Raw genomic sequence first — 27,990 nt, forward strand, 5'->3', positions numbered from 1 at the left:
CGTGGCCAGGAGGAGCAGACATCCTGGACATGGGAGGATATCTTGGACGGGAAGGGATCCTGGACGTGGGAGGAGATCCTGGCAGGAAAGGATCGCCTTCCATGGGAGCAGACGGAGGCAGCGAGGGAGGAACAACGACGACACCGGGGTTCACGGCCACAGCGGAAGCCCAAGAGGCAGCCTAAAAAATAATTGGGGGGGCACACGGTGGTTGGCGGAGCCAGGTTTTGAACCAGAGCCAACTCCCCGTACTCACCGTGGGGAGCGTGTGACCGGTCAGGCACCATGTTTTACGGTAATAGGCACTGTGTCTCCAGTGCGCATTCACAGCCCAGTGCGTCCTGTGCCAGCTCTCCGCACTTGCCGTGCGAAGGTGGTCATTTGTCCAGGATGCGTTGTGCCAGCTCTACGCTCCAGGCCTCCAGTGCGCCTCCACAGTTCAGTACGTCTTGTGCCTCCTCCCCGCACTCGCCCTGAGGTGCGTGTCACCAGCCCGGTGCCACCTGTACCGGTCCCACGCATCAGGCCTCCAGTGCGCCTCCACAGTCCAGTACGTCTTTTGCCTCCTCCCCGCACTCGCCCTGAGGAGCGTGTCACCAGCCCGGTGCCACCAGTACCGGCCCCACGCATCAGGCCTTCAGTGCGCCTCCACAGTCCAGTACGTCCTGTGCCTCCTCCTCGCACTCGCCCTGAGGTGCGTGTCACCAGCCCGGTGCCACCTATACTGGCCCCACGCATCAGGCCTACAGTGCGCCTCCCCAGTCCAGTACGTCCTGTGCCTGCTCCTCGCGTTCGCCCTGAGGTGCGTGTCACCAGCCCGGTACCACCAGTGCCGGCCCACGTACCAGGCATCTGGCGACAGTTCCCAGTCCAGAGCTTCCGGCGACAGTTCCCAGTCCAGGGCTTCCGGCGACAGTTCCCAGTCCAGAGCTTCCGGCGACGTTTCACAGTCCGGAACCTCCAGCGACGGTCCACAGTCCGGAACCTCCAACGACGGTCCACAGTCCGGAACCTCCAACGACGGTCCACAGTCCGGAACCTCAAACGACGGTCCACAGTCCGAAACCTCCTGAGAGGGTCCACAGTCCAGAACCTCCTGGGACGGTCCACGGTCCGGAACCTCCTGAGACGGTCCACAGTCCGGAACCTCCTGAGACGGTCCACGGTCCGGAACCTCCTGAGACGGTCCACGGTCGGGAACCACCAGCGACGGTCGGCAGTCCAGAGCCTCTAGCGACGGTCTGCGGTCCAGAGCCTCCAGCGACAGCCTGCGGTCCAGAGCCTCCAGTGGGGGTTCCCAGTTCAGAGCCTCCTGCGAGGGTTCCCAGTCAGGAGCCTCCGGCGACGATCTACGGTCCGGAGTCCCCGGCGACAATCTACGGTCCGGAGTCCCCGGCCACGACCTACGGTCCGGGGTCCCCGGCGATGACCCATGGTCCGGTTCCTCCGGCGACGATCCATGGTCCGGAACCTCAAACGACGGTCCACAGTCCGAAACCTCCTGAGAGGGTCCACAGTCCAGAACCTCCTGGGACGGTCCACGGTCCGGAACCTCCTGAGACGGTCCACAGTCCGGAACCTCCTGAGACGGTCCACGGTCCGGAACCTCCTGAGACGGTCCACGGTCCGGAACCACCAGCGACGGTCGGCAGTCCAGAGCCTCTAGCGACGGTCTGCGGTCCAGAGCCTCCAGCGACAGCCTGCGGTCCAGAGCCTCCAGTGGGGGTTCCCAGTTCAGAGCCTCCTGCGAGGGTTCCCAGTCAAGAGCCTCCGGCGACGACCTACGGTCCGGGGTCCCCGGCGATGACCCACGGTCCGGTTCCTCCGGCGACGATCCATGGTCCGGAGCCTCCGGCGACGATCCACGGTCCGGTGCCTCCGGCGACGATCCACGGTCCGGTGCCTCCGGCGACGATCCACGTCCGGTTCCTCCGGCGATGATCCACGGTCCGGAGCCTCCGGCAACGATACGCTGTCCGGTTCCCCCGGCGACGAACCATGGTCCGGTTCCTCCGGCGACGAGCCACGGTCCGGTTCCTCGGGCAACGATCCACAATCCGGAGCTTCCGGCGACGATCCCCGCACCAGAGCCGCTATTGAAGATGATGTAACCGCGAGCGGAGTGAGTACTTGGCCCCGCACCGGAGCCGCCCCCGACGGTAGATGCCCACCCGGACCCTCCCCTATTGAGTCAGGTTTTGCGGTCAGAGTCCGCACCTTTGGGGGGGGGGGGGGGGTACTGTCACGCCCTGACCATAAATAAAGAGCTTTTTATTCTCTATGTTGGTTAGGTCGGGGTGTGACTAGGGTGGGTCATCTAGGTGATTATATCTATGTTGGCCTGGTATGGTTCCCAATCAGAGGCAGCTGTTTATCGTTGTCTCTAATTGGGGATCATATTTAGGCCGCCATTTCCCCATTGTGCTTTGTGGGATCTTGTCTAGGTATAGTTCCCTGCGAGCACTACATTGAGCTTCACGTTTCGTTTTGCGCTTTATTGTTTTTTTCTTTGAGTTTTCTCTTCCAAATAAAGAGGATGGAAACATACCACACTGCATCTTGGTCCACTCATTATAACGAACGTGACACTCCTCCTCATGGACTGCACCAGATTTGCCAGTTATTGCTGTGAGATGTTACCCCACTCTTCCACCAAGGTACCTGCAAGTTCCCGGACATTTCTTGGGGGAATGGCCCTAGCCCTCACCCTCTGATCCAACAGGTCCCAGACGTGCTCAAAGGGATTGAGATCCGGGCTCTTCGCTGGCCATGGCAGAACACTGACATTACTGTCTTGCAGGAAATCCCGCACAGTACGAGCAGTATGGCTGGTGGCATTGTCATGCTGGAAGGTCATGTCAGGATGAGCCTGCAGGAAGGGTACCACATGAGGGAGGAGGATGTCCTCCCTGTAACGCGACTCGTCAGTGAAGAGCACTTTTTGCCAGTCCTGTCTGGTCCAGCGACGGTGGGTTTGTGCCCATAGGCGATGTTGTTGCCGGTGATGTCTGGTGAGGACCTGCCTTACAACAGGCCTACAAGCCCTCAGTCCAGCCTCTCTCAGCCTATTGCGGACAGTCTGAGCACTGATGGAGGGATTGTGCATTCCTGGTTTAACTCGGGCAGTTGTTGTTGCCATCCTGTACCTGTACTGTGCAGGTGTGATGTTCGGATGTAGAGGTCAGCCCGGTACCACCAGTTCCGGCACCACGCACCAGGCCTACAGTGCGCCTCAGCAGTACAGAGCGTCCGGCGACAGTACCCAATCCAGAGCGTCCGGCGACAGTACCCAGTCCAGAGCGTCCGGCGACAGTTCACAGACCGGAACCTCCTACGACGGGCCACAGTCCGGAACCTCCAACGACAGGCCACAGTCCGGAACCTCCAACGACAGGCCACAGTCCGGAACCTCCAACGACGGGCCACACTCCGGAACCTCCAACGACGGGCCACAGTCCGGTACCTCCAACGACGGGCCACATTCCGGAACCTCCGGCGACGATCCCCAGTCCGGAGCCTCCGGCGACGATCCACAGCCCGGGGTCTCCGGCGACGGTCCCCAGCCCGGGGTCTCCGGCGACGGTCCCTAGCCCGGGGTCTCCGGCGACGGTCCCCAGCCCGGGGTCTCTGGCGACGGTCCCCAGCCCGGGGTCTCCGGCGACGGTCCCCAGCCCGGGGTCTCTGGCGACGGTCCCCAGCCCGGGGTCTCCGGCGACGGTCCCCAGCCCGGGGCCTCTGGCGATGAGCCACGGTTCAGCTCAACAAAGGCGGAGGGACCAGGGTAAAGATGGGGGGCGGCGTCCAGAACCAGAGCCGCCACCGAGGGTAGATGCCCACCCGGACCCTCCCCTATAAGTTCAGGTTTGCGGACCTTTTGGGGGGGGGGGGGGGGGGGTACTGTCACGCCCTGACTTTAGTTATATATGTTTTCTGTATTATTTTGGTCAGGTCAGGGTGTGACGAGTGTAGGTATTTGTGTTTTTGTCTTGTCTAGGGTTTTTGTTGGGTTATTGTCTATGTGTAGTTGCATGTCAGCACTCGTTTGATTAGCTTCACGTTCGTTTTGTTATTTTGTTATTTTGTTTAGTTTTCTTCGTTAAGATTTGAATGTATTCAAATCACGCTGCGCCTTGGTCTCCTCGTTACGACGAACGTGACAGCTGGCATATGTGTACCAGGGCCCTACGTTTTTCTTTTCTTCACTAATCAGAATTTAAGGAATACATTTGATGGGTTGGAACCAAAATTATTTTCCAATAATAATTATTTTCCAATTCTGAACAGAACCATTATTATGTTCTACTGACCAGCAAAATAAAGTTCTGAACCAGTTAGAACCAATTAAAAGTTATGGTTTATATCATTCCTTTCTGTTCCTTTTTAAACCTCTGAAATCTACTTTTGTTTTTACATTTAGTTAGACATTAAATAACTTCACCAATCAATGTGGACAGAGTAGCTTGCTATTGAGCGGGTAAACGATTTAATCTGTATAGGAAAGTCATTAAGAGCTAATTGTATTTTGCCAGGACATAATGGTTTAATCATAATGAAAGACAAACACACGCTGTGCTGCCAGTAACAGTTTAGGGCATGAGACGCAACTGAAATTTTGTAGGTGAGGAGAGAGCAAGAGAGGATGGAGGAAGCTTGCCTTGAAGCACTGTTATGACATGCATTATATGAATTATGCCCACATAAATATACCTACAGAGGAGCAGCTTTTATGGAGGAACTTTGAATGTCTTTGAACTTCCGAGTTGGTTTAACATTGGACCAGAGCAAAAGTTAGCCAGCTAGCTAGCTAGCTTGTTTGCTAACAAGCTTGTGTGTGCAAAGCAGCACTTCAATTAAAAACACATCTTACCTTTTTGTATTTAATAAATCCAATGTGAAATGTGATAACTCTAGTATCCTTAACTAGTATGGAAAAAGTTGATCCATTCTTTTAAACATGTCTCCCTGATTTTTGAATCATGCTTGTAACGTTGTCAGTAGGCTACAGTAACCTATGCTTTAGAGGGGAGGAGCAGGTAGCCTACACACACACATGCTGGCAGGCAGACAGACACTGGAATAAGTTTCTGAGTGACATAGTAAATGCTTTGCATAGGTGCTTTGTTTTTCCTGGAACATAAAATAATGTTATTAACTAGTTCCCATGCTTTTAAAATAACGGTTATGATTCTGGAATAGTATAGATCACTTGAGTTTCCGGTTTGGGTTCTGTTCCTCAAATAATTTCATAATTTTCTAGTTTTCTGTTCTGTTCCCTGAACCGGTTACAACCGCTAATTATTACTTGTTTTCATGTTTTTGTTTTTATTTCACTTAATAACTGTTTTAAATATGACTTTGGATCCGTTACCATCTCCATTGGTGGCCATTTTGAATTCCACTTTCTGGATGATTTTGAAATGAGCATCCCTTCTAGGATGTTTTCATACCACCTGAGTAATGTTTATACCACATTGCATGCTTTTACTTGTTGCATGATTGCATTTTGATTACTGTTACAGTGCTATTTGTGTTGTTAATTGAATGCGTCATGAACTTTCTTGATCATTTGTAATTATTTTTTACTAATTTGCTTTACATTTGAATTATTTATGTACTTGTTTGACCTTTAACTGCATTGTTAGGAGCTAGTAACATAAGTATTGTGCTGCACCCGCTATAACATCTGCTAAACTGTGTACGCGATGGTCAAATACCAGCTGTTATGGCAGCGATTTTGAATTTTCGCGATAACTCGCTTCCTGGTTAAGTTTGAAATGTGCATCCCTTCTGGGATGTTTTCATATCACCTGCGGAATGTTTGTACCAAATGTCATGCTTGTAATATTTTTTTCTTCGGTAAAGCCCAGTAGGCTCAATTCATTATCTTTGGTATTATCCAACTCATTATCTATTGGGACATTTTTTGCATAAATTTGCCCCCAAATGTTTTTTACATCCCCACCATTAAACATGTAGCCTACAGGCTACTGAAGCCTTACTTACTCTTACTGACAGTTGTGGCTTCTTCACGTGATGTATTGTTATCTCTACCTTATTGCCCTTTGTGCTGTTGTCTGTGCCCAACAATGTTTGTACCATGTTTTGTGCTGCTACAATGTTGTGCACTGCCATGTTAAATAAAGGTTTTAAAAAATATATATATACAGGGGGTACCGGACCATGATACGTTGGTGATGTGGACACAAAGGAACTTGAAACTCTCGACCCGCTCCACTTCAGCCCCGTCAATGTTAATGGGGGCCTTTTCGGCCCTCCTTTTCCTATAGTCCACGATCAGCTCCTTTGTCTTGCTCACATTGTGGAAGAGGTTGTTGTCTCTGACCTCCTCCCTATAGGCTGTTTCATCATTGTCAGTGATCAGGCCTACCACTGTTGTGTCGTCAGCAAACTTAATGAGGGTGTTGGAGTCATGCTTGGCCACGCAATCGTGGGTGAACAGGGAGTTCAGGAGGGGACTAGGGACCCCAGTGTTGAGGATCAGCATGGCAGATGTGTTGTTGCCTACCCTTACCACCTGGGGCGGTGACTGAGGTGGTATACTCCTCTATGCCATTGGATGAATCCCGGAACATAGTCCAGTCTGTGCTAGCAAACAGCCCTGTAGCATAACATCTGCGTCATCTGACCACTTCCGTATTGAGTGAGTCACTGGTACTTCCTGCTTTAGTTTTTGCTTGTAAACAGGAATCAGGAAGATAGAATTATGGTCAGATTTTCCACATGGAGGGTGAGGGAGAGCTTTGTATGCGTCTCTGTGTGTTGAGTAAAGGTGGTCTAGAGTTTTTTTTCCCTCCGGTTGCACATGTGACATGCTGGTAGAAATTAGGTAAAATGGATTTAAGTTTGCCTGCATTAAGGTCCCCGGCCACTAGGTGGTGCCTTATACAGCTCGTTGAGTGCGGTCTTAGTGCCAGCATCGGTTTGTGGTGGTAAATCGATGGCTACAAAAAATATAGATGAAAACTCTCTTGGTAGATGGTGTGGTCTACAGCTTATCATAAGGTATTCTACCTCAGGCAAGCAATACCTGAGACGTATTTAATATTAGACATCGTGCACCAGCAGTTATTGAGGGCAGCTATGTCTTACCAGACGTAGCTGCCCTTTCCTGCCGATGCACGGAGAAGCCAGCCAACTCTATATTATCCGTGTCGTCGTTTAGCCACATCTCTGTGAAACATTACAGTTTTTAATGTCCCGTTGGTAGGATAGTCTTAATCATAGATCATCCAGTTTGTTTTCCAAAGATTGCACGTTGGCCAATAATACAGAGGGTAGTGGTGGTTTACCTACTCGTCTGCGAATTCTTACAAGGCACCCTGCCCTCCTCCTTTTTCTCTGTCTTTTCTTCACGCAATTGGCGGGGATTTGGGCCTTGTCGCGACAAAGCAGTATATCCTTCGCGTCGGACTCATTAAAGAAAAAATCTTGGTCCAGTTCGAGGTGAGTAATCACTGTTCTGATGTCCAGAAGCTCTTTTCGGTCATACGAGACGGTAGCAGTAACATTATGTACAAAATGAGTTACAAACAATGCGGAAAAAATAGCACAGTTGGTTAGGAGCCCGTAAAACGTCAGCCATCCCCTCCAGGGCCATTATACCTGCTACGCTTTCAGAACTTTGCACCCTTCTGAAAGTGCCCATGTTCCTCCTTGGTGGAGGTACTGATGGCTTTTATTTGTATTTATTTTATTCAACCTTTATTTTACTAGGCAAGTCAGTTAAGAACAAATTCTTATTTATAATGACGGCCTACCAAAAGGCAAAAGGCCACCAGCTGGGACGGGGGCTGGGATTAAAAATTAAAAATAAATATAGGACAAAACACACATCACGATAACAGAGACAACACAACACTACATAAAGAGAGACCTAAGACAACAACGTAGCGAGGCAGCAACACATGACAACACAGCATGTTAGCAACACAACATAACAACATGGTAGCAACACAACATGGTAGTAGCACTAAACATGGTACAAACATTATTGGGCACAACCAACAGCATAAAGGGCAAGAAGGTAGAGACAATAATACATCACACGAAGCAGCCACAACTGTCAGTAAGAGTGTACATGATTGAGTCTTTGAATGAAGAGACTGAGATAAAACTGTCCAGTTTGAGTGTTTGTTGCAGCTCGTTCCAGTCGCTAGCTGCAGCAAACTGAAAAGAGGAGCGGCCCTGGGATGTGTGTGCTTTGGGGACCTTTAACAGAATATGACTGGCAGAATGGGTGTTGTATGTGGAGGATGAGGGCCGCAGTAGATATCTCAGATAGGGGGAGTGAGGCCTAAGAGGGTTTTATAAATAAGCATCAACCAGTCAGTCTTGCGACGGGTATACCAAGTTGACCAGTTTACAGAGGAGTATACAGTGCAGTGATGTGTCCTATAAGGAGCATTGGTGGCAAATCTGATGGCTGAATGGTAAAGAACATCTAGCTGCTCGAGAGCACCCTTACCTGCCGATCTATACATTACGTCTCCGTAATCTAGCATGGGTAGGATGGTCGTCTGAATCAGGGTTACTTTGGCAGCTGGGGTGAAAGAGGAGCGATTACGATAGAGGAAACCAAGTCTAGATTTAACTTTAGCCTGCAGCTTGATATGTGCTGAGAAAAGGACAGTGTACTATCTAGCCATACTCCCAAGTACTTGTATGAGGTGACTACCTCAAGCTCTAAACCTTCAGAGGTAGTAATCACACCTGTGGGGAGAGGGGCATTCGTCTTACTAAACCACATGACCTTTGTTTTGGAGGTGTTCAGAACAAGATTATGGGCAGAGAAAGCTTGTTGGACACTAAGAAAGCTTTGTTGTAGAGCATTTTACACAAAATCCGGCGAGGGGCCAGTTATGTATAAGACTGTATCATCTGCATATAAATGGATGAGAGAGCATCCTACTGCCTGAGCTGTTATTGATGTAAATTGAGAAGAGCGTGGGGCCTAGGTTCGAGCCTTAGGGTACTCCCTTGGTGACAGGCAGTGGCTGAGACAGCAGATTTTCTGACTTTATACACTGCACTCTTTGAGAGAGGTAGTTAGCAAACCAGGCCAAAGACCCCTCAGAGACATCAATATTCCTTAGCCAGCTCACAAGAATGGAATGGTCTCCCATATCTAAAGCTTTGGCCAAGTCAATAAAAATAGCAGCACAATTTTGCTTAGAATCATGGGCAATGGTGACATCATTGAGGACCTTTAAGGTTGCAGTGACACATCCATAACCTGAGCAGAAACCAGATTGCCTACCTGAGAGAATACTATAGACATCAAGAAAGCCAGTCTGTTGATTATTGACAAGTTTTTCCAACACTTTTGATAAACAGGGCAAAATAGAAATTGAACAGATAGGATCAGCTTGATCTCCCCCTTTAAATAAAGGTCGAAACGTGGCTGCCTTCCAAGCAATGGGAATCTCCCCAGAAAGGAGAGACAGGTTAAAAAGTTTGGAGCTTGGCGATGATAGGGGCAACAACCTTAAAGAAGAAAGGGACTAAACCATCTGACCCAGATGTTTTTTTGGGGTCAAGTTTAAAGAGCTCCTTTAGCACCTCGGACTCAGTGACTGCCTGCAGGGAGAAACTTTGTAGCTGGGTGTAACCGATGTGAAATGGCTAGCTAGTTAGCGGTGGTGCACGCTAATAGCCTTTCAATCGGTGACGTCACTTGCTCTGAGACCTTGAAGTAGTGGTTCCCCTTGCTCTGCAAGGGCCGCGGCTTTTGTGGAGCGATGGGTAACGATGCTTCGTGGGTGACTGTTGTTGATGTGTGCAGAGGGTCCCTGGTTCGCGCCCGGGTCGGGGCGAGGGGACGCCATAAAGTTAAACTGTTACATTGATGCTGTTGACCCGGATCACTGGTTGCTGCGGAAAAGGAGGAGGTCGAAAGGGGGGTGAATGTAACCGATGTGAAATGGCTAGCTAGTTAGCGGTGGTGCGCGCTAATAGCCTTTCAATCGGTGACGTCACTTGCTCTGAGACCTTGAAGTAGTGGTTCCTCTTGCTCTGCAAGGGCCGCGGCTTTTGTGGAGCGATGGGTAACGATGCTTCGTTGGTGACTGTTGTTGATGTGTGCAGAGGCGCCCGGGTCGAGGGGACGGACTAAAGTTATACTGTTACATGGGCAGGGGAAAAAGAAGGAGAAGCATCGGAGATAGTCGCATTAGAAGGGGTGGGAGATGAGGAAATGTTGGACAGGCAAGGAGGCATGGCTGAGTCAAATAGGAATCGTGACTTAATGAAGTGGTGATTAAAGAGCTCAGCCATGTGCTTCTTGTCAGTAACAACCACACCATCAACATTAAGGGACATGGGAAGCTGTGAGGTGGGTTTATTCTCCAGGTCTTTAACCGGTTTCCAGAACTTCTTGGGGTTAGACCCACAGAGAGAGAACTGGGCCTTAAAGTAACTCTTCGGCCTTCCGGATAGCCTGAGTGCATTTATTTATAATTTGTCTGAATGAGAGCCAGTCAGCCTGAGTATGCATGTGCCGAGCCTTTTGCCAAATGCAATTCTTGAGGTGTAGTAACTCCGCAAGATCACGGTCGAACCAGGGGCTGAACCTGTTTGTAATTCTCATTTTCTTTATGGGGGCGTGTTTGTTAACAATACCACTAAAAATATAAAAAAAGAAGGTCCAAGTGTCTTCGACAGAGGGGATCAAGCTGATTCTATACCATTTTACAGAGGACAGTTCATGAAGGAAGGCTTGCTCATTGAAGTTTTTTAGCAAGCGTCTATGACAAATCAGGACAGGTCGTTTCACTGAGCAGCCATTACGAACACCGGCTGTAAAACAGTGATCACTAAGGTCATTACAGAAAACACCAAACTGATACTATCAGGATTATTTGTGAGGATAACATTGAGGAGAGTAGCTTTTTCTCGGTGTTTGGAGTCATACCTTGTAGGATTGGTAATAATCGGAGAAAGATTTTGGGAGTCCCATTGCTTTAGAACTTGGTCATGTGGTTTAAGCATGTCCCAGTTTAGGTCACCTAGCTGGACAAATTCAGGCTTACATTTTACACATTTTAGTCATTTAGCAGATGCTCTTATCCAGAGCGACTTACAGTAGAGTGCATACATTTTATTACATTTTACATACTGAGACAAGGATATCCCTACCGGCCAAATCCTCCCTAACCCGGACGACGCTATGCCAATTGTGCGTCGCCCCACAGACCTCCCGGTTGCGGCCGGCTGCGACAGAGCCTGGGCGCGAACCCAGAGACTCTGGTGGCGCAGCTAGCACTGCGATGCAGTGCCCTAGACCACTGCGCCACCCGGGAGGCTTAGTGTAAGGGGCCTGGAGAGAGTTTAGGGCAGGTAGGGTACAAGCTGGTGCTGATGGAGGACGATAGCACCCAGCAACAGTCAACAAAGAGTTATTTGAAAGTTTAATGCTTAAAACCAGCAAATCAAATTCTTTGGAGACAGACTTGGTGGAGACAACCGAGCACTGAAGGTGATCCTTGGTAAAGATTGCCAGTCCACCACCTTTAGAGGATCTGTCTTGCCGAAAAAGGTTATAACCAGAAAGGTTAACATCAGTATTCAAAACACTCTTCCTTAACCACGTCTCAGTAATGACCAACACGTCTGGATTGGAGCTGTGTACCCACACTCTCAATTGATCCATTTTAGGTAATACGCTTCTAGTGTTAATGTGCAGAAAAGTATAGCCTCGTTATTGTCATGTAATTTTATTTTTCTATTTTTTTAACTTTAGTTTATTTTGTATATATTTTCTTAACTCTATTTCTTGAACTGCATTGTTGGTTAAGGGCTTACAGTAAGCATTTCATGGTAAGGTCTACACCTGTTGTATTCGGCGTAAGTGAGAAATACAATTGTATTTGAGATAGAAATTACTTGAAACCCTGCATAAGATTCTCTGGAAGCATGTCTGACTGTTTGCACGCAAGCAAAGAGCATCTATATTCAGTTATTTTTTTATTGAACCTTTATTTAAAAGGCAAATCAGTTAAGAACAAATTCTTATTTACAATGACGGCCTACCCCGGCCAAACCCTAACGACGCTGGGCCAATTGTGTGCCGCCCTATGGGACTCCCAATCACGTCCGGTTGTGATACAGCCTGGAATCGAACCAGGGTCTGTTGTGATGCCTCTAGCACTGAGATACACTCGGGAGCCCCCCTCTGAGCTCAATTCAATGGGCTTTATTGGCATGGGAAACATATGTTTACATTGTCAAAGAAATTGAAATAGATCATAAACAAATGTGAAATAAACAATTAGAAATGAACAGTAAACATTACACAAAACTTTCAAAATATATAGTATACTGACTTCGCCTTCCCTCTGACTCAGGTGATCGCGGCCCTCCATATGCCGTACGCATGCGCAAAAGATGACGTCGATATCTGTCATACTGGTAGTTGGTTAATCAATAGTTGAAAACAAGAGGGAAATTCAAGGAATCAGTCCGTGCTGCATGTAAACTCAAAGTAAGTTGACAAACTTTGACTTTCATTTAGTCATTGCCTCATCATAATTTATATTGGTGTCCTCGTCTGTCACGTATGAGGAAAAATGGACTTGCTTTAGATCCTTGCAAGACTTGTCTTTTTGTCTACTGCTAGCTATCGTGCATGCTAGCTGTGAAGAAGCTGGCTATCTCACCGACCAACGTTAGCTAGTGAACAGTCAGCAACATTTCGTATGGTCAGAATATGGATACCTTTCTAGCTACTTAATATGTAAATTAGGAAATTTAGCTATTCAGATTGAGGCATAATGTCGCGTGATATCTACTAGCAATTGTTTTAGCAAGTTATTATACCTAGCCATTTTAGCCAAGTAGCTCTGGACCATCGCGCAACAACAGCAAGTTTTCTTTGTTTCCCCCCCGATTTTGTTTAGTGACTATCTTCAGTATACTTTCGTAACCTCAACAAAGTAAAAATGTTGTTAAAGTGCTGAAAGTGTTGTGTGCGCAGGATGTAATTTCAAAAAAAAAAAATGCATTTTAGCTCTCCACGCGCATGCGTTGCATCTGAGCTGGGTGTGCATCCGACGCATGCGCGTGGACCAGAATGCTAGAGCTAGCAAGTAAGCGGGGAACTGAAGCCAGCAAGCCTTGCTACTGTCTTTAGCTAGCGAACTAGTTTGACAGTTCATTTATGAACGTGTTAACGAGACCGAATTTAAGTTAGCTAGCTAGTCCAAAACATTTCAACTTAATGGTTTTATTGTCACATGCACAAGTACAGTGAAACGCTCAACCCAACAGTGCAGTAATCAATATCTAAATAGTATAACTAATATTTAATAAAGAAAACACAAGAAAATAGAGGAAGCTTTATACAGGGTCAGTGCCAATACCAAATTTACAATGAGCAGGGATACTGGTGTAGTTTGAGGTAGATGTACATATAACACGTCGTCCGTGTTAGGGTTTTGTCGGGGTAGGTCGTCATTGTAAATAAGAATTTGTTCTTAACTGACTTGCCTAGTTGAATAAAGTTTTTTACATTTTTTATCTAATGGGCCAAGATGACTTTCTGTTTAAATGTAATGGAATAAGTTCCCAGTGAACTTACAAATTCACTGAAGCAGCTAAATTACTATGTAGCGCTACACTTTGGGCCCCAAAGCAGGCATAATGACCATTTAAGGGAACTGTAATTCCACTGTGTAATTGGTCCCCATTGGGTGGCTGTATGGTGGTACAGAGACAAACGAGTAATGATTAAGAATATTAAATAGCAGACTAGTTCTAGTGATCAAGACGGCACGTAGACAAAATAATTTAATCAAGTTAAAAATTGTTGAGAGCTATTGTTAATCATAAATCACTGTAATTATACGGTCCTAACAGCTGCGGTTTTTCATCTTGAATTCTAAGTTACTTTTTTCACCTTTTAGTTTTTCTTTGTAAATATATTGCTTAAAAGGGTAAGTCAAGATCAAACCCTGTAGATCTGTGGTGACCGGCCCTGTTCCTGGAGACCTACAGAGTGTGCAGGTTTTTGTTCCTGGCCAGCACGAACACAAACTCTTAATTAATTATCACCTTGGTTAGGCTACTAGCATCAGCTGTTGTAGTGCTAGGCTGGGACAAAAGCTTGCTACTAGTATCAAGGCTGGAGGGACTGTACAGGGCAAGTTTACGGCAAGAAGGTTGAATAGCTTAATGTTTGAAATTGAGCAAATGTGATTTTGAAGAAGATTTAGAGATACTGGGCCCAGAGTAGAGATGACACAGAAAGGGACAACAAATACCAAAGACCTATAGGGAGGTAACCGACGCGGCCTTTGTTTTGCCCCCTCTATTAGGGATGGGTATGGAATATGTTTTTCCAGGTGAGACTGAGTGCAACAGAAATAGAGCATGATAATGATAGAATGCATTTTATAGGTCTTAACACGCTTTTACATTGTAATTCACTGCATCCACCATCAGAACATAGACTAACTTTTAATTCTCCTTAACCCATACACTCAAAGCTTGCTAATTTCTTGAAGTGTTTTGAAGCACAGGGTAGATGGTTGTGCTGGAAATGATTACAAATGTCCCACTTGAATGGCGCAGGTCTTGCTGACTATGTTGACATCAGCCTCCTCTGGCGTTATGGTACGTCACTGAAATCGGTGCAGCACACTGTGATTACGCCGATACTACTAAAAAGAAAGCCTATTTGATAGGTCTTTCTCCTAAAGGTAGGCCTACCCTATAGCAGCAGGGGTTTTCAAACCTCTCCTCGGGCTTCACCAGACATTCCATGTATTTGAACTATTTTACTGCTAGTAGGGCTGTGGCGATCATTGAATTTTGGATGACGGTTATTGGTCAGCCAAATGATCTCGGTCACCGTAATAACTATTCGAATAGCACCACAAATAATAATATCTATATTTTAAGACTCACATTTTCTCCTCTCCGCTCCTGAACACATGAGCTGCTGCTGCAGGGAAGGGTGTTTTGCATAGGCAACCGAAGACTCGTTTGCTACAACATCTTGCTTGTTTCAGCAATGTGCAACAAAGTTTCTTCATGTTGTAGAGTCCATGGTACAGTAGAAACGGACTCAACCGCATTAATGCCCGGCCATCCCGTCTTCAGTCAGCTGTTCTTTCCACAGAATTTTTTTTATTTTCATGATGTCTTCATCCATAACTGTTGGTTACATGGTTATACAGTAATTCATGGATCACATTAATGTTCAGAAAACTGCATTTTCAAAACTCAGACCATAAATAAATCTGTGTTTTCAAACCATTTTACCTGCTTTTCTTTTGAAAGTCAAGTCAAGTTTTTTCTTCACTAGTGATCAGGGGCTTGCAACTATAGTTTTCCTTCACAGAAAATACATTAGTGCAACACATTTGTCAGAAAATAGCTTTGTTTTCATCATTTGAGAACAGAGGTGCCACGATATTTGGTAAGTAGCCACACAAGTAATTGACAAAGGTCTTTTTTGCAAACATGATGCACGGCCATCATATTTCTAATGTTTATCATAGAAAGAATGTAGCCAGCTATGTTCCCTAATGTTTTTCTTGAAGTTAATCTTGCATTTTACCCGATAAAAGTAGGCTACACCGAGAAAAGTACCAGAGAAAAGTAGCTACACATCAGTCCGAGCGCTGTCTGCTGATGAATGCCTAGTTCGTGAATTTTCTTCCAAGTAGAGAAGTGCAACTGAAGCACAAAATTAGTCTGATGCCAAGCAGAAATTACAACAACAAGCATTTTAGGTCTGCGTTTACAAAATGCAGAAAGACATTTCTTATGCTTTTTTATCAGGGGACCCCTGGTAATTGTGCCAGCCCTAACTGCTAAGCAGACCTTATTTAACTTGTCAACTAATTATCAAGCTCTTCAGGTGAATCTGGTGAGCTAGTCTGGGGGTATCCAAGGAGAGGTTTGAAAACCACTTCCCTATATTATGAGGTGAAGGTGTCTGTGGGGCTTATCATGTTCATTTAGTAATAAACAGGGTTTAAATTAGGCATAGCCAAAGTAGCCCAAGTAAATTTTTGCTAAAGTGTTGCAAGGCTACATTTTAAATCATAGGCTTATTAGAACATGAATAACTTCTATCACCAAGGGCCTTTAAGGTAGTGCCATATTTGTTAAAGGTAGGGCATTACATGTTTAAATTAGCTCTGTAATTTTAACTAATTTCTTTAAAAATCCCTGTTTACTTTAATCTGCTCTATCATTTAGGCTAATAGATTTGTTTTGCTAAATTGCCCGGTGCCATTATTTTAGGATCTCGCCTTTCGGCGGCAGCTAGAATCAAAGCATACATCTTTGAGAGTAATGGTTCAGGTACAGGAGAATGTAATGAATTATCACTGTGTGAAGGGCCCCGTATGGAATTAATAAGCCTCTTGTATTTTCCTGTCTCTTTCTTTGTAAAAAAACAAACAAATGCTTCCTTTTGTTTAAATCTCCCTGCGTCACTGGGCAATTAATTAACCACGTGAATTCTACCCTACGATGCGCACCAGAGGCAGTAATTTCATGCTGGAGTGCCCAGTGTAATAGTGTGAGAATATTTATAAGCCTCAATGCCAGTGAGGTTAGCCTGTGAAAGTTTGTCCAGTGCTCCTCCCTTTTTTAGGTAAAAACTGCATGCTATGGATCAAAAAGTGCTGTGCAAGACCCTGGTATTATCTGCCAGGGCATAGGTGTGCATTCATTCACTTGAACTCAAATAGTGAACACACGGTTTCAGGACACGGGCAGTAAGCCGTGGTTGACCCTCCCTATCCCCACAGTGATCAGCCGACCCAAACCTTACCATCATGGCTCCGGGTTCTGGTCTTTGGCCAGTATTGGGCCCAGCTGAGATACTGTATGTGGGTGAAAGCGAGGGCCCCTAACAGAGACTATGTAGGAAATATTTACTTGAGTCTAATTGGATTAATGCCAGTGACATCTATAGTTTCAGAGCCTTACCTAATAGGAAGGAACATTAACTTGTTTTCAAAGCAGAGAGGTCTTTTCTCCACTTCCTTGAAGTCTATGTAAGTCACATGAAGAAAAGTGGAAGTCCTGGCAGGTGGAATCTGCAATGAACATCGACGAGAAGAACCTTGTGGTTAAGTTCTGGACGGGAAGGCTGACTGATGAAGATGTTGAGTGCTTCATTGAGAGATACTACACCATTCTACAGCCAGCTTTAAAGCCTGTAGATAAGTATGGTTTCTGGTACAGAGTGAGGAAGTACAGGGTGAAGTTGAAGAGGGGAAGGACAGGAGAGCTGTTAGAGGTGCTGAACGCAATCACTTTGGGCCCCTACAGTGGTAGGATTTTCTACCCCGGACAGGTCCTGCTTCACCTGCGGCCGTGCTGACCATCAAGAATGCACATACATTACAGTGCTAGTGCTATGAATCCCTTGGACACAAGGCCAGAGAATGCAAGAACTCCAGCAATGCACCCTATGTGATGAAAATGGCCACTCCTCCTTCGACCAGCCAAGAGAAGACAGGCAGCTTCTAGCGAAGAGCTAGCAGAAGAGGAATGCCAGCAGCAGAAGCTTGAAGGCGAGCAACCCGAGAGGCAAACCAGTCAGTCAACAAGCAAAAAGCAGAGTGAGTGACAGCGAGGAGGAGGAGACGATTTTGAAGGTGCTTTTGATAGTGACTATACCAGCGACTCTATCCTTCCTGAGAGTGAGGTCAACATAGGTGAATGGTCCTCCAACGAGGGGACCCAGAAGGAACCGGAGACAACGAGGACAACGAGAGTTCCCCCACCCCTCCCGAGAAGACCAGAAGACTGCACAACCTGTTAAGCGATGTCACAGCTCCCCATCTACAGGCAATGCAAAAAGATGAGATGCCTAGTCCTACATAGTAAGCCATCCTAAATATGAAGGAGAAAATATATGGGGGAAAATGTTGATATTTTTGGGCACAAGAACTCCGCCTGGAAGATCTAATAGACGTTGACAAAAAAAAAATGGTATAAAGAAGGACCAGTAGGTGGATTTTAATAGGTAAGATGGTGACTGGTTAAGAATGAGGGGGTAAATGAAGGGATATTGTTGATATTCCTTGCAATCATTCTCATATTCTCTTTAGTATTATGGAATGTGCTGTATTGATAATAATTTCCTCTTATACAGTGCCTTCGGAAAGTATTTAGATCCCTTGACATTTCCCACATTTTGTTATGATACAGCCTTATTCTAAAACTGATTAAAAAAAGACATCCTCAATCTACACACAATACACCATAAAAACAAAGCAAAAGCAGGTTTAAAGAAATGTTTGCTATTTTATTAAAAATAAAAACTGAAATATCACATTTACATAAGTGTTCAGAACCTTTACTTAGTACTTTATTGAAGTACCTTTGGCAGCGAATACAGCAGTGAGTCTTCCTGGGTATGCTGCTAAAAGCGTGGCAATTTTGTATTTGGGGAGTTTCTCCCATTCTTCTCTGCAGATCCTTTCAAGCTCTGTCAAGATGTTCGATCGGGTTCAAGTCCGGGCTCAGCTGGGCCGCTCAAGGACATTCAGAGACTTGTCCCGAATCTTGTTTCTCATGGTCTAAGAGTCTAGGTGCCTTTTGGCAAACTCCAGTCGGGCTGTCATGTGCCTTTTACTGAGGAGTGGCTTCCGTCTGGCCACTCTACCATAAAGGCCTTATTGGTGGAGTGCTGCAGAGATGTTTGTCCTTCTGAAAGGTTCTCCAATCTCCACAGAGGAGCTCTGTCAGAGTGACCATCAGGTTCTTGGTCACCTCCCCGACCAAGGCTCTTCTCCCCAATTGCTCAGTTTGGCTGGGCGGCCAGCTCTAGGAAGAGTCTTTGTGGTTCCAAACTTCTTCCATTTAAGAATGATGTAGGCCACTGTGTTCTTGGGGACCTTCAATGCTGCAGAAATGTTGTGGTACCCTTCCCCAGATCTGTGCCTCGACACAATCCTGTCTCGGAGCTCTACGGACAATTCCTTCAACCTCATGGCTTGGTTTTTGCTCTGACATGCACTGTCAACTGTGGGACCTTTTATATAGACAGGTGTGTGCCTTTCCAAATCATGTCCAATCAATTGAATTCACCACAGGTGGACTCCAATCAAGTTGTAGAAACATCTTAAGGATGATCAATGGAAACAGAATGCACCTGAGCTCAATTTAGTCTCATTGCAAAGGGTCTGGATACTTATATGAATAAGGTATTTCTGTTTTTTACCTGTAATAAATTAGCAAATTTTTCTAAAAGCCTGTTTTTGCTTTATCTTTATGGAGTATTGTGTGTAGATTCCCAGAAAAAAAAAATATTAAATCAATTTTAAAATAAGGCTGGAACGTAACAAAGTGGAAAAAGTCAAGGGGTCTGAATTCTTTCCGAATGCACTGTTAAAACTAGAGAAATATATATAGGAGGAAAATACGTACTTAGACTATTAAATATGGAATAAAGATGATGATGATGATGATAATAATAATAATAATAACAAGAGGATGCAAAACTGCTCTCTGTAATTCATGAAAGAGAAAATAAACAGATGTTTTTTAAAGATGGTCTTGTGTTTTCTGTCTGCTACCAATTCTTCCCTTGTGTCCATTGAAAGAATTGACCCAGAAGCAAATACCGGGGCCTTAACGGCAAGTGTTTGTGCTAAGATGGTCGCCTAAGTCACAACAGGTGCACAGAAGAGGAATAAGCTCCATTTGAAGGAAGAAGAGCAGCGATACAAATTGGAGTCTGCTTTGAAACCTCAACAGAAGACTACAGATAAGGAGAGAAAGATGGAGAAGACGACATTCTGGAAGAACCCTGTCCCATCACACTTCTTACATAAACAGCATAACAGCTGCAGCATCTCTGTCGGAGCCATAATTCCCCATGCACTGTAGAGATACAGGAACACAAAGCTTCCCTTGGCAGTGGGTATCGTTAGATTTGGACAAGCCCTTTTGAAGACCTATTTCGGTAGCCCCATTCTGTAAGCCTTTATCAAAACCAGATTATGGAAATGTGGAGCAAGCGAAGGGTCCTCCGTTCATCCGCAACAGTTTGTTTGACATGCAGCGACGCTTTGTCAGCATTGCCCTGGAGGCATCACTGAATACAGACGTCGCTCTTTGTTCAACATGTTTTTTTGTTCTCTATGCTTTTCCTCAATCCCACATTTACACTCTGCAGCAGCAAGACATTTGGTACGGCATATTATTTACATGTTCATCGTGTCGTGAATCGCTCACTGGCAAGATTTGTGGAATCAAGACGATTTGCAAAGGCCTTGGTGGATGAAAGAATTGAAACAAACTAAATCAACTGACTATTCAGCACAAATGTCGAAATATTTGGATGGTTAATTCGGTTGAATTAACAAAACTATCAGTGCTTTCATACTGATATCACATTACCAGTCACACTGAAAGGTGTGTAGCCTTGGCCTAATCCGTAAAATCCCAGTTCAAAGGTGTCAGTGCGACACCTCACATCCAATCCTTAAACAAAGATGACAATTTTGTGGTTTATCTTTTTTTAGCATTTGATAAAGAAATAAGTACCTTGACCTAGATTTTTTTTAGGACATTTTAAAGTTTACACCAATTTATTGTGAAATTTGTCAAGTTTTTATTTTCTCTTTTGTTTGGCATTTCTGGGAGTTGTGCCCCTCTCAAGCACAGCCTGATGGGAGTTTCTCTGTGAGGCCTGTCACCTTCAAATGCCACACTCACCTAGCTGGGGATTTAAGTCAGGCAGCAAAGAGACTCATGCCACTTGGAATTTCAGCTCCTTCTGTGTTTACGGACCCAGTAGAATGGCACCTGTAGAGTGAAAATAGAAAGGAGAATATGGACCGTCAACACTTGTTTTCAAATTAGATAGCTGGCTAGACTAATTTACCAATCTAAAAAAAAAAGTGACTGTGACTGACATAATGAAAGAAACTGCTGATTCACAACCACATTTCAAAATTGCACCTTGTGTATTCTAACTCTGGACAGTAAGCTTTTTTGTTTGTTTTTGGAAATGTATTAGCAGGCCTACAAAGGGGGGCCCTTTGAATTAAAGCCATGGCATCTCCTACAGTATCCTCTACTATGACACTCCCTCTACGGATGTTGACTGAGTTAGAATCCCTTCCTACGCTGTCGTGCAGAATTAGCAGTGAAAGGACCGACTCATCATTGCCACCTCAGTCTGTCCCCAGCCCGATTTCCTCGAGGGCGTGAGGAGAGACAACCAAAGAACAAGGGTCTGAGGCAGTGTCTCTGGCTGGACAGACTGCTAGCCATCCCCCTCTCCAGTCACCTGCAGAGAGTCTGACTCAGGAACAGTGACGCCGAGTTTTAAATTGGGTCTGTGAGAGAGTGGCCTTGGCTCCGCCGGCGCATAACTAGGCTCTCGCATGCACTCACACTCCCACTGGCAAACTGTTCCCCAGCTGATAAAAGAGCAATGGAAAACACCTGCTGTACCATTTTATCTTCTATGGGGTTTTTACTCAGCCAAAGGATACATTTTCATACACCTGCAAGAGCATAAAACTGAATAATCTGGCGTTTTTATATTCAAGAAATGAACCTTTTGTTACAGGCTAATGTTAGTGCAATTGGGGTTTGAACAGTAAGGCTTGGAGATTGCTATGATCTATCATTAAGAGGAGACTTGAGTATCATAAAGTCAAATTATGATCATTATTGTCTAAATAAAATTGTGATTAAAAAGAATTATACCAGTTTCATTTAAGGACCAACAAATTGACAGCTGTGCCATACAGATGGCAAAATAATTGGGAAGAGATTTTTGATGTACCGATTCCATGGAACATGGTTTATGAACTGACACACCAAACAACGCAGGATTCAAAATTTAGTGTTTTATTTATTATACTAAAAAGGTAGGGGTGGTATACAGAATATAACCCTGTCCAAGCACCTATCAAGAGCTACCATAAGCGCAATGAGGATACTGACTCTCATGAGGACCGCCACAGGAAAGGAAGACCCAGAGTTCATTAGAGTTACCAGCCTCAGAGTGCAGCCCAAATAAATGCTTCAGAGTTTTAAAAAAATCTATATATTTTTTTTTCACCTTTATTTAACCAGGTAGGCCAGTTGAGAACAAGTTCTCATTTACAACTATGACCTGGCCAAGATGAAGCAAAGCAGTGCGACAAAGACAACACAGAGTTACACATGGGATAAACAAACAGAGTCAATAACACAATAGAAAAATCTGTATACAGTGTGTGCAAATGAAGTAAGGAGGTAAGGCAATAAATAGGCAAATAGTGGCGAAGTAATTACAATTTAGCAATTTACACTGGAGTGATAGATGTGCAAGTAAAAATACTGGTGTGCAAAGAGCAGAAAAACAAATATGGGGATGAGGTAGGTAGTTGGTTGGATGGGCTATTTACAGATGGGCTGTGTACAGCTGCAGCGATCGGTAAGCTGCTCTGATAGCTGATGCTTAATGTTAGTGAGGGAGATAAGTCTCCAACTTCAGTGATATTTTTATTTTTTTTGCAATTTGTTCCAGTTCTCTGGCAGCAGAGAACTGGACGGAAAGGCGGCCAAAGAGGTGTTGGCTTTGGGGATGACCAGTGAAATATACCTGCTGGAGCGCGTGCTACGGGTGGGTGTTGCTATGGTGATCAATGAGCTGCGATAAGGCAGGGCTTTACCTAGCAAAGACTTAGATGACCTGGAGCCAGTGGGTTTGGCGACGAGTATGTAGTGAGGACCAGCCAACGAGAGCATACAGGTTGCAGTGGTGGGTTGTATATGGGGCTTTGGTGACAAAACGGATGGCACTGTGATAGACTGCATCCAATTTGCTGAGTAGAGTGTTGGAGGCTATTTTGTAAATGACATCGCCGAAGTCAAGGATCGGTAGGATAGTCAGTTTTATGAGGATATGTTTGGCAGCATAAGTGAAGGAGGCTTTGTTGCGAAATAGGAAGCCAATTCTAGATTTAACTTTCGATTGGAGATGCTTAATGTGAGTCTGGGAGGAGAGTTTACAGTCTAGCCAGACACCTAGGTATTTGTAGTTGTCCACATATTGTATGTCAGAACCGTCCAGAGTAGTGATGCTAGTCGGTCGGGTGCGGGCAGCGATCGGTTGAAGAGCATGCATTTCGTTTTACTAGCCTTTAAGAGCAGTTGGAGGCCATGGAAGGAGTGTTGTATGGCATTGAAGCTCGTTTGGAGGTTTGTTAACACAGTGTCCAAAGAAGGGCAAGATGTATACAGAATGGTGTCGTCTGCGTAGAGGTTGATCAGAGAATCACCCGCAGCAAAGAGCGACATCATTGATATATGCAGAGAAAAGAGTCGGCCCTAGAATTGAACCCTGTCTGAGAAGTAGTTAGGGAACCAGGCGAGGCAGTCATTGGAGGAACCAAGGCTGTTGAGTCTGTCAATCACCTTATTCTTATAGGCAGAGTCGATAGCCTTGGCCAGGTCAATGAAGACAGCTGCACAGCACTGTCTTTTATCGATGGCGGTTATGATATCGTTTAGGACCTTAAGCGTGGCTGAGGTGCACCCGTGACCAGCTCGGAAACCAGATTGCATAGCGGAGAAGGTACGGTGGGATTTGAAATGGTCAGTAACAGTTTGGGTCATGAGGGTCCTCCCGCTTTGAAGAGGGGGATGAACGCGGCCGCTTTCCAATCTTTAGGAATCTCAGACGATACGAAACAGGGTAAACAGACTAGTAATAGGTGTTGCAACAATGACGGCGGATAAATTTAGGAAGAGAGGGTCCAGATTGTCTAGTCCAGCTGATTTGTAGAGATCCAGATTTTGCAGCTCTTTCAGAACATCAGCTGTCTGGACTTGGGTGAAGGAGATGCAGGGGGGGGCTTGGGCCAGTTGCTGCGGGGGGTGCAGAGCTGTTGGCCGGGATTGGGTTAGCCAGGTGGAAAGCATGGCCAGCCGTAGAAAAAATGCTTATTGAAATGATTGTGGATTTATCAGTGGTGACAGTGTTTCCTTGTCTCAGTGCAGTGGGCAGCTGGGAGGAGGTACTCTTATTCCCCATAGACTTTACAGTGTCCCAAAACTTTTTGGAATTAGTGCTGCAGGATGCAAATTTCTGTTTGAAAAAGCTAGCCTTTGCTTTCGTAACTGACTGTGTGTATTGGTTCCTGGTATTGGTTCCCTGAAAAGTTGCATATCGCGGGGACAATTCGAAGCTAGTGCAGTGCGCCACATGGTGTTTTTGTGCTGGTCAAGTCTGGAGTGAACCAAGGGCTATATCTGTTCTTAGTTCTGCATTTTTTTTTAAATTGGGCATGCTTATTTAAGATGGTGAGGAGAGCACTTTTAAAGAACAACCAGGCATTCTCTACTGATGGGATGAGGTCGATATCCTTCCAGGATACCAGGGCCAGGTCGATTAGAAAGGCCTGCTCGCAGAAGTGATTCGGGGAGCTCTTGACAGTGATGAGGGGTGGTTGTTTGACTGCAGACCCATTACAGACGCAGGCAATGAGGCAGTGATCGCTGAGATCCTTGTTGAAAATAGCATTGGTGTATTTAGAGGGCAGGTTGGTAAGGATGATATCTATGAGGGTGCCCATGTTTACGGATTTGGGGCTGTACCTGGTAGGTTCCATGATAATTTGTGTGAGATTGAGGGCATCTAGTTTAGAATGTAGGACGGCCGGGGTGTTAAGCATATCCCAATTTAGGTCACTTAGCAGTATGAACTCTGACGATAGATGGGGGGTAATCAGTTCACATATGGTGTCCAGGGCACAGCTGGGAGTTGAGGGGGGTCTATAACAAGCGGCAACAGTGAGGGACTTACTTCTGGGGAGATGGATCTTTAAAAGTAGAAGCTCGACCTGTTTGGGCATAGACCTGGATAGTATGACAGAACTCTGCAGTTCAAGTAACACGCAGGAGACTGTGTGAATCAGGCCTTCATGGTCGAATTGCTGCAAAGAAACCACTACTAAAGGACACCAATAAGAAGAAGAGACTTGCTTGGGCCTTAGAGACACGAGCAATGGACATCAGACCAGTGGAAATCTGTCCTTTGGTCTGATGAGTCCAAATTTGAGATTTTGGTTCCAACCGCTGTGTCTTTGTGAGACGAAGAATAGGTGAACGGATGACCTCTGCATGTGTGGTTCCCACCGTGAAGCATGGAGGATGTGGTGTGGGGGTGCTTTGCTGGTGATGCTGTCAGTGATTTATTTAGAATTCAAGGCGCACTTAACCAGTATGGCTACCACAACATTCTGCAGCCATACACCATCACATCTGGTTTGCACTATCATTTGTTTTTCAACAGGACAATGACCCAACACACCTCCAGGCTGTGTAAGGGCTATTTGACCTAGAAGGAGAGTGATTGAGTGCTGCATCAGATGACCTGGCCGCCACAATCACCCAACGTCAACCCAATTGAGATGTTTTAGAATGAGTTGGACCACAGCGTGAAGGAAAACCAGCCAACAAGTGCTCAGCATATGTGGGAACTCGAAGACTGTTGGAAAAGCATTCCAGGTGACGCTGGTTGAGAGAATGCCAAGAGGGTGCAAAGCTGTCATCAAGGCAACGGGTGGCTACTTTGAAGAATCTCAAATATAAATATATTTTGATTTAGCACTTTTTTGGTTACTATATGATTCCATATGTGTTATTTCATAGTTTTGATGTCTTCACTATTATTCTACAATGTATACTTTTTTTTTTTATGATTGAGTAGGTATGTCCAAACTTTTGACTGGTACTGTATGTGTGTGTATATATATATATATATATATATATATATATATATATATATATATATATATATATATATATATACACAGTGGGGAGAACAAGTATTTGATACACTGCCGATTTTGCAGGTTTTCCTACTTACAAAGCATGTAGAGGTCTGTAATTTTCCATTGTATGATTTTTAAGTAATTCATTTGCATTTTATTGCATGACGTAAGTATTTGATCACCTACCAACCAGTAAGAATTCCGGCTCTCACTGACCTGTTAGTTTTTCTTTAAGAAGCCCTCCTGTTCTCCACTCGTTACCTGTATAAAATACACCTGTCCACACACTCAATCAAACAGACTCCAACCTCTCCACAATGGCCAAGACCAGAGAGCTGTGTAAGGACATCAGGGAAAAAATTGTAGACCTGCACAAGGCTGGGATGGGCAACAGGACAATAGGCAAGCAGCTTGGTGAGAAGGCAACAACTGTTGGCGCAATTATTAGAAAATGGAAGAAGTTCAAGATGACGGTCAATCACCCTCGGTCTGGGGCTCCATGCAAGATCTCACCTCGTGGGGCATCAATGATCATGAGGAAGGTGAGGGATCAGCCCAGAACTACACGGCAGGACCTGGTCAATGACCTGAAGAGAGCTGGGACCACAGTCTCAAAGAAAACCATTAGTAACACACTACGCCGTCATGGATTAAAATCCTGCAGCGCACGCAAGGTCCCCCTGCTCAAGCCAGCGCATGTCCAGGCCCGTCTGAAGTTTGCCAATGACTATCTGGATGATCCAGAGGAGGAATGGGAGAAGGTCATGTGGTCTGATGAGACCAAAATAGAGCTTTTTGGTCTAAACTCCACTCGCTGTGTTTGGAGGAAGAAGAAGGATGAGTACAACCCCAAGAACACCATCCCAACCGTGAAGCATGGAGGTGGAAACATCCTTCTTTGGGGATGCTTTTCTGCAAAGGGGACAGGACGACTGCACCGTATTGAGGGGAGGATGGATGGGGCAATGTATCGTGAGATCTTGGCCAACAACCTCCTTCCCTATGTAAGAGCATTGAAGATGGGTCGTGGCTGGGTCTTCCAGCATGACAACGACCCGAAACACACAGCCAGGGCAAGTAAGGAGTGGCTCCATAAGAAGCATCTCAAGGTCCTGGTGTGGCCTAGCCAGTCTCCAGACCTGAACCCAATAGAAAATCTTTGGAGGGAGCTGAAAGTCCGTATTGCCCAGCGACAGCCCCGAAACCTGAAGGATCTGGAGAAGGTCTGTATGGAGGAGTGGGCCAAAATCCCTGCTGCAGTGTGTGCAAACCTGGTCAAGAACTACAGGAAACGTATGATCTCTGTAATTGCAAACAAAGGTTTCTGTACCAAATATTAAGTTCTGCTTTTCTGATGTATGTCATGCAATAAAATGCAAATGAATTACTTAAAAATCATACAATGTGATTTTCTGGATTTTTGTTTTAGATTCCGTTTCTCACAGTTGAAGTGTACCTATGATAAAAATTACAGACCTCTACATGCTTTGTAAGTAGGAAAACCTGCAAAATCGGCAGTGTATCAAATACTTGTTCTCCCCACTGTATATGGGGGATTCAAAAATGATCCAGACAGTTACATTGATAGAAGCCACAATCTATTTGCAATATTAAAGATTATCCACCCTCTAAAAATATATATATATATATTGAGGCCCTTGATAAATGACAGAGGCTGTTAGCATGTTTACGTGTTACTAATATAGCCTAACTATTAGCCAATGATAATTGACACCTGGGAACTTATCCACTCTCAATATTCAGGTCTTGCTTGGGAGTGTTCAGTTCAGGAGAGCATTATGTAATGTATTGTAGTTTGTCTAATTTGGTCCTCAATATCACTGTTGGTCAACCACTACAGAACACTGGAATGTACTAACCTACAAACCCATAGTAGCCAGTATTTCTCCCTCATTCTCCAGCGTTATTCAGCCATTTAAACCTCTCCATTAATCATTTGTTTGGCTGAACTTGAATTAGCCTCTTTACTTAACGAGCGCCTTGTGGTTTGAAGGAGCCAGGCAGGGCTGGGGGTTGGCGACTGAGGAACGGGTGAGGCAGCTGTCTCTCCACCGCGGGGCCTAGGCCAGAGCGTCTGCCATCTCACTGGGTACAGGCTGGCACCAAGCTCCAGGGCTGTGGGTGGTATTTACAGCTGGTGCGCCTCTACCCCTCCTCAACCCCACTGTGTCGCTGCCACTGTTCTGAGGGTAAGATGCACACG

General features: G+C 45.5%; 1 protein-coding gene across 5 annotated transcripts in view; it reads left to right on the plus strand.

The window, feature by feature from the left end:
• Window positions 1-12,415: 12,415 nt before the first annotated feature.
• Window positions 12,416-27,990, plus strand: part of pot1 (protection of telomeres 1 homolog) — a 50,333-nt gene continuing 34,758 nt past the window's right edge. For 4 of the 5 annotated variants that reach the window (XM_038999242.1, XM_038999246.1, XM_038999245.1 and 1 more), the window contains exon 1: window positions 12,416-12,499. The gene's annotated coding sequence lies outside the window, so the exon portion shown is untranslated. Of the gene's footprint in view, window positions 12,500-27,780; window positions 27,977-27,990 lie in introns of all 5 variants that reach the window. The other variant, XM_038999243.1, reaches the window with a different exon arrangement.

Source organism: Salvelinus namaycush, chromosome 8 (assembly GCF_016432855.1).
Source record: "Salvelinus namaycush isolate Seneca chromosome 8, SaNama_1.0, whole genome shotgun sequence".
NCBI classification, from domain to species: Eukaryota; Metazoa; Chordata; class Actinopteri; order Salmoniformes; family Salmonidae; genus Salvelinus; species Salvelinus namaycush.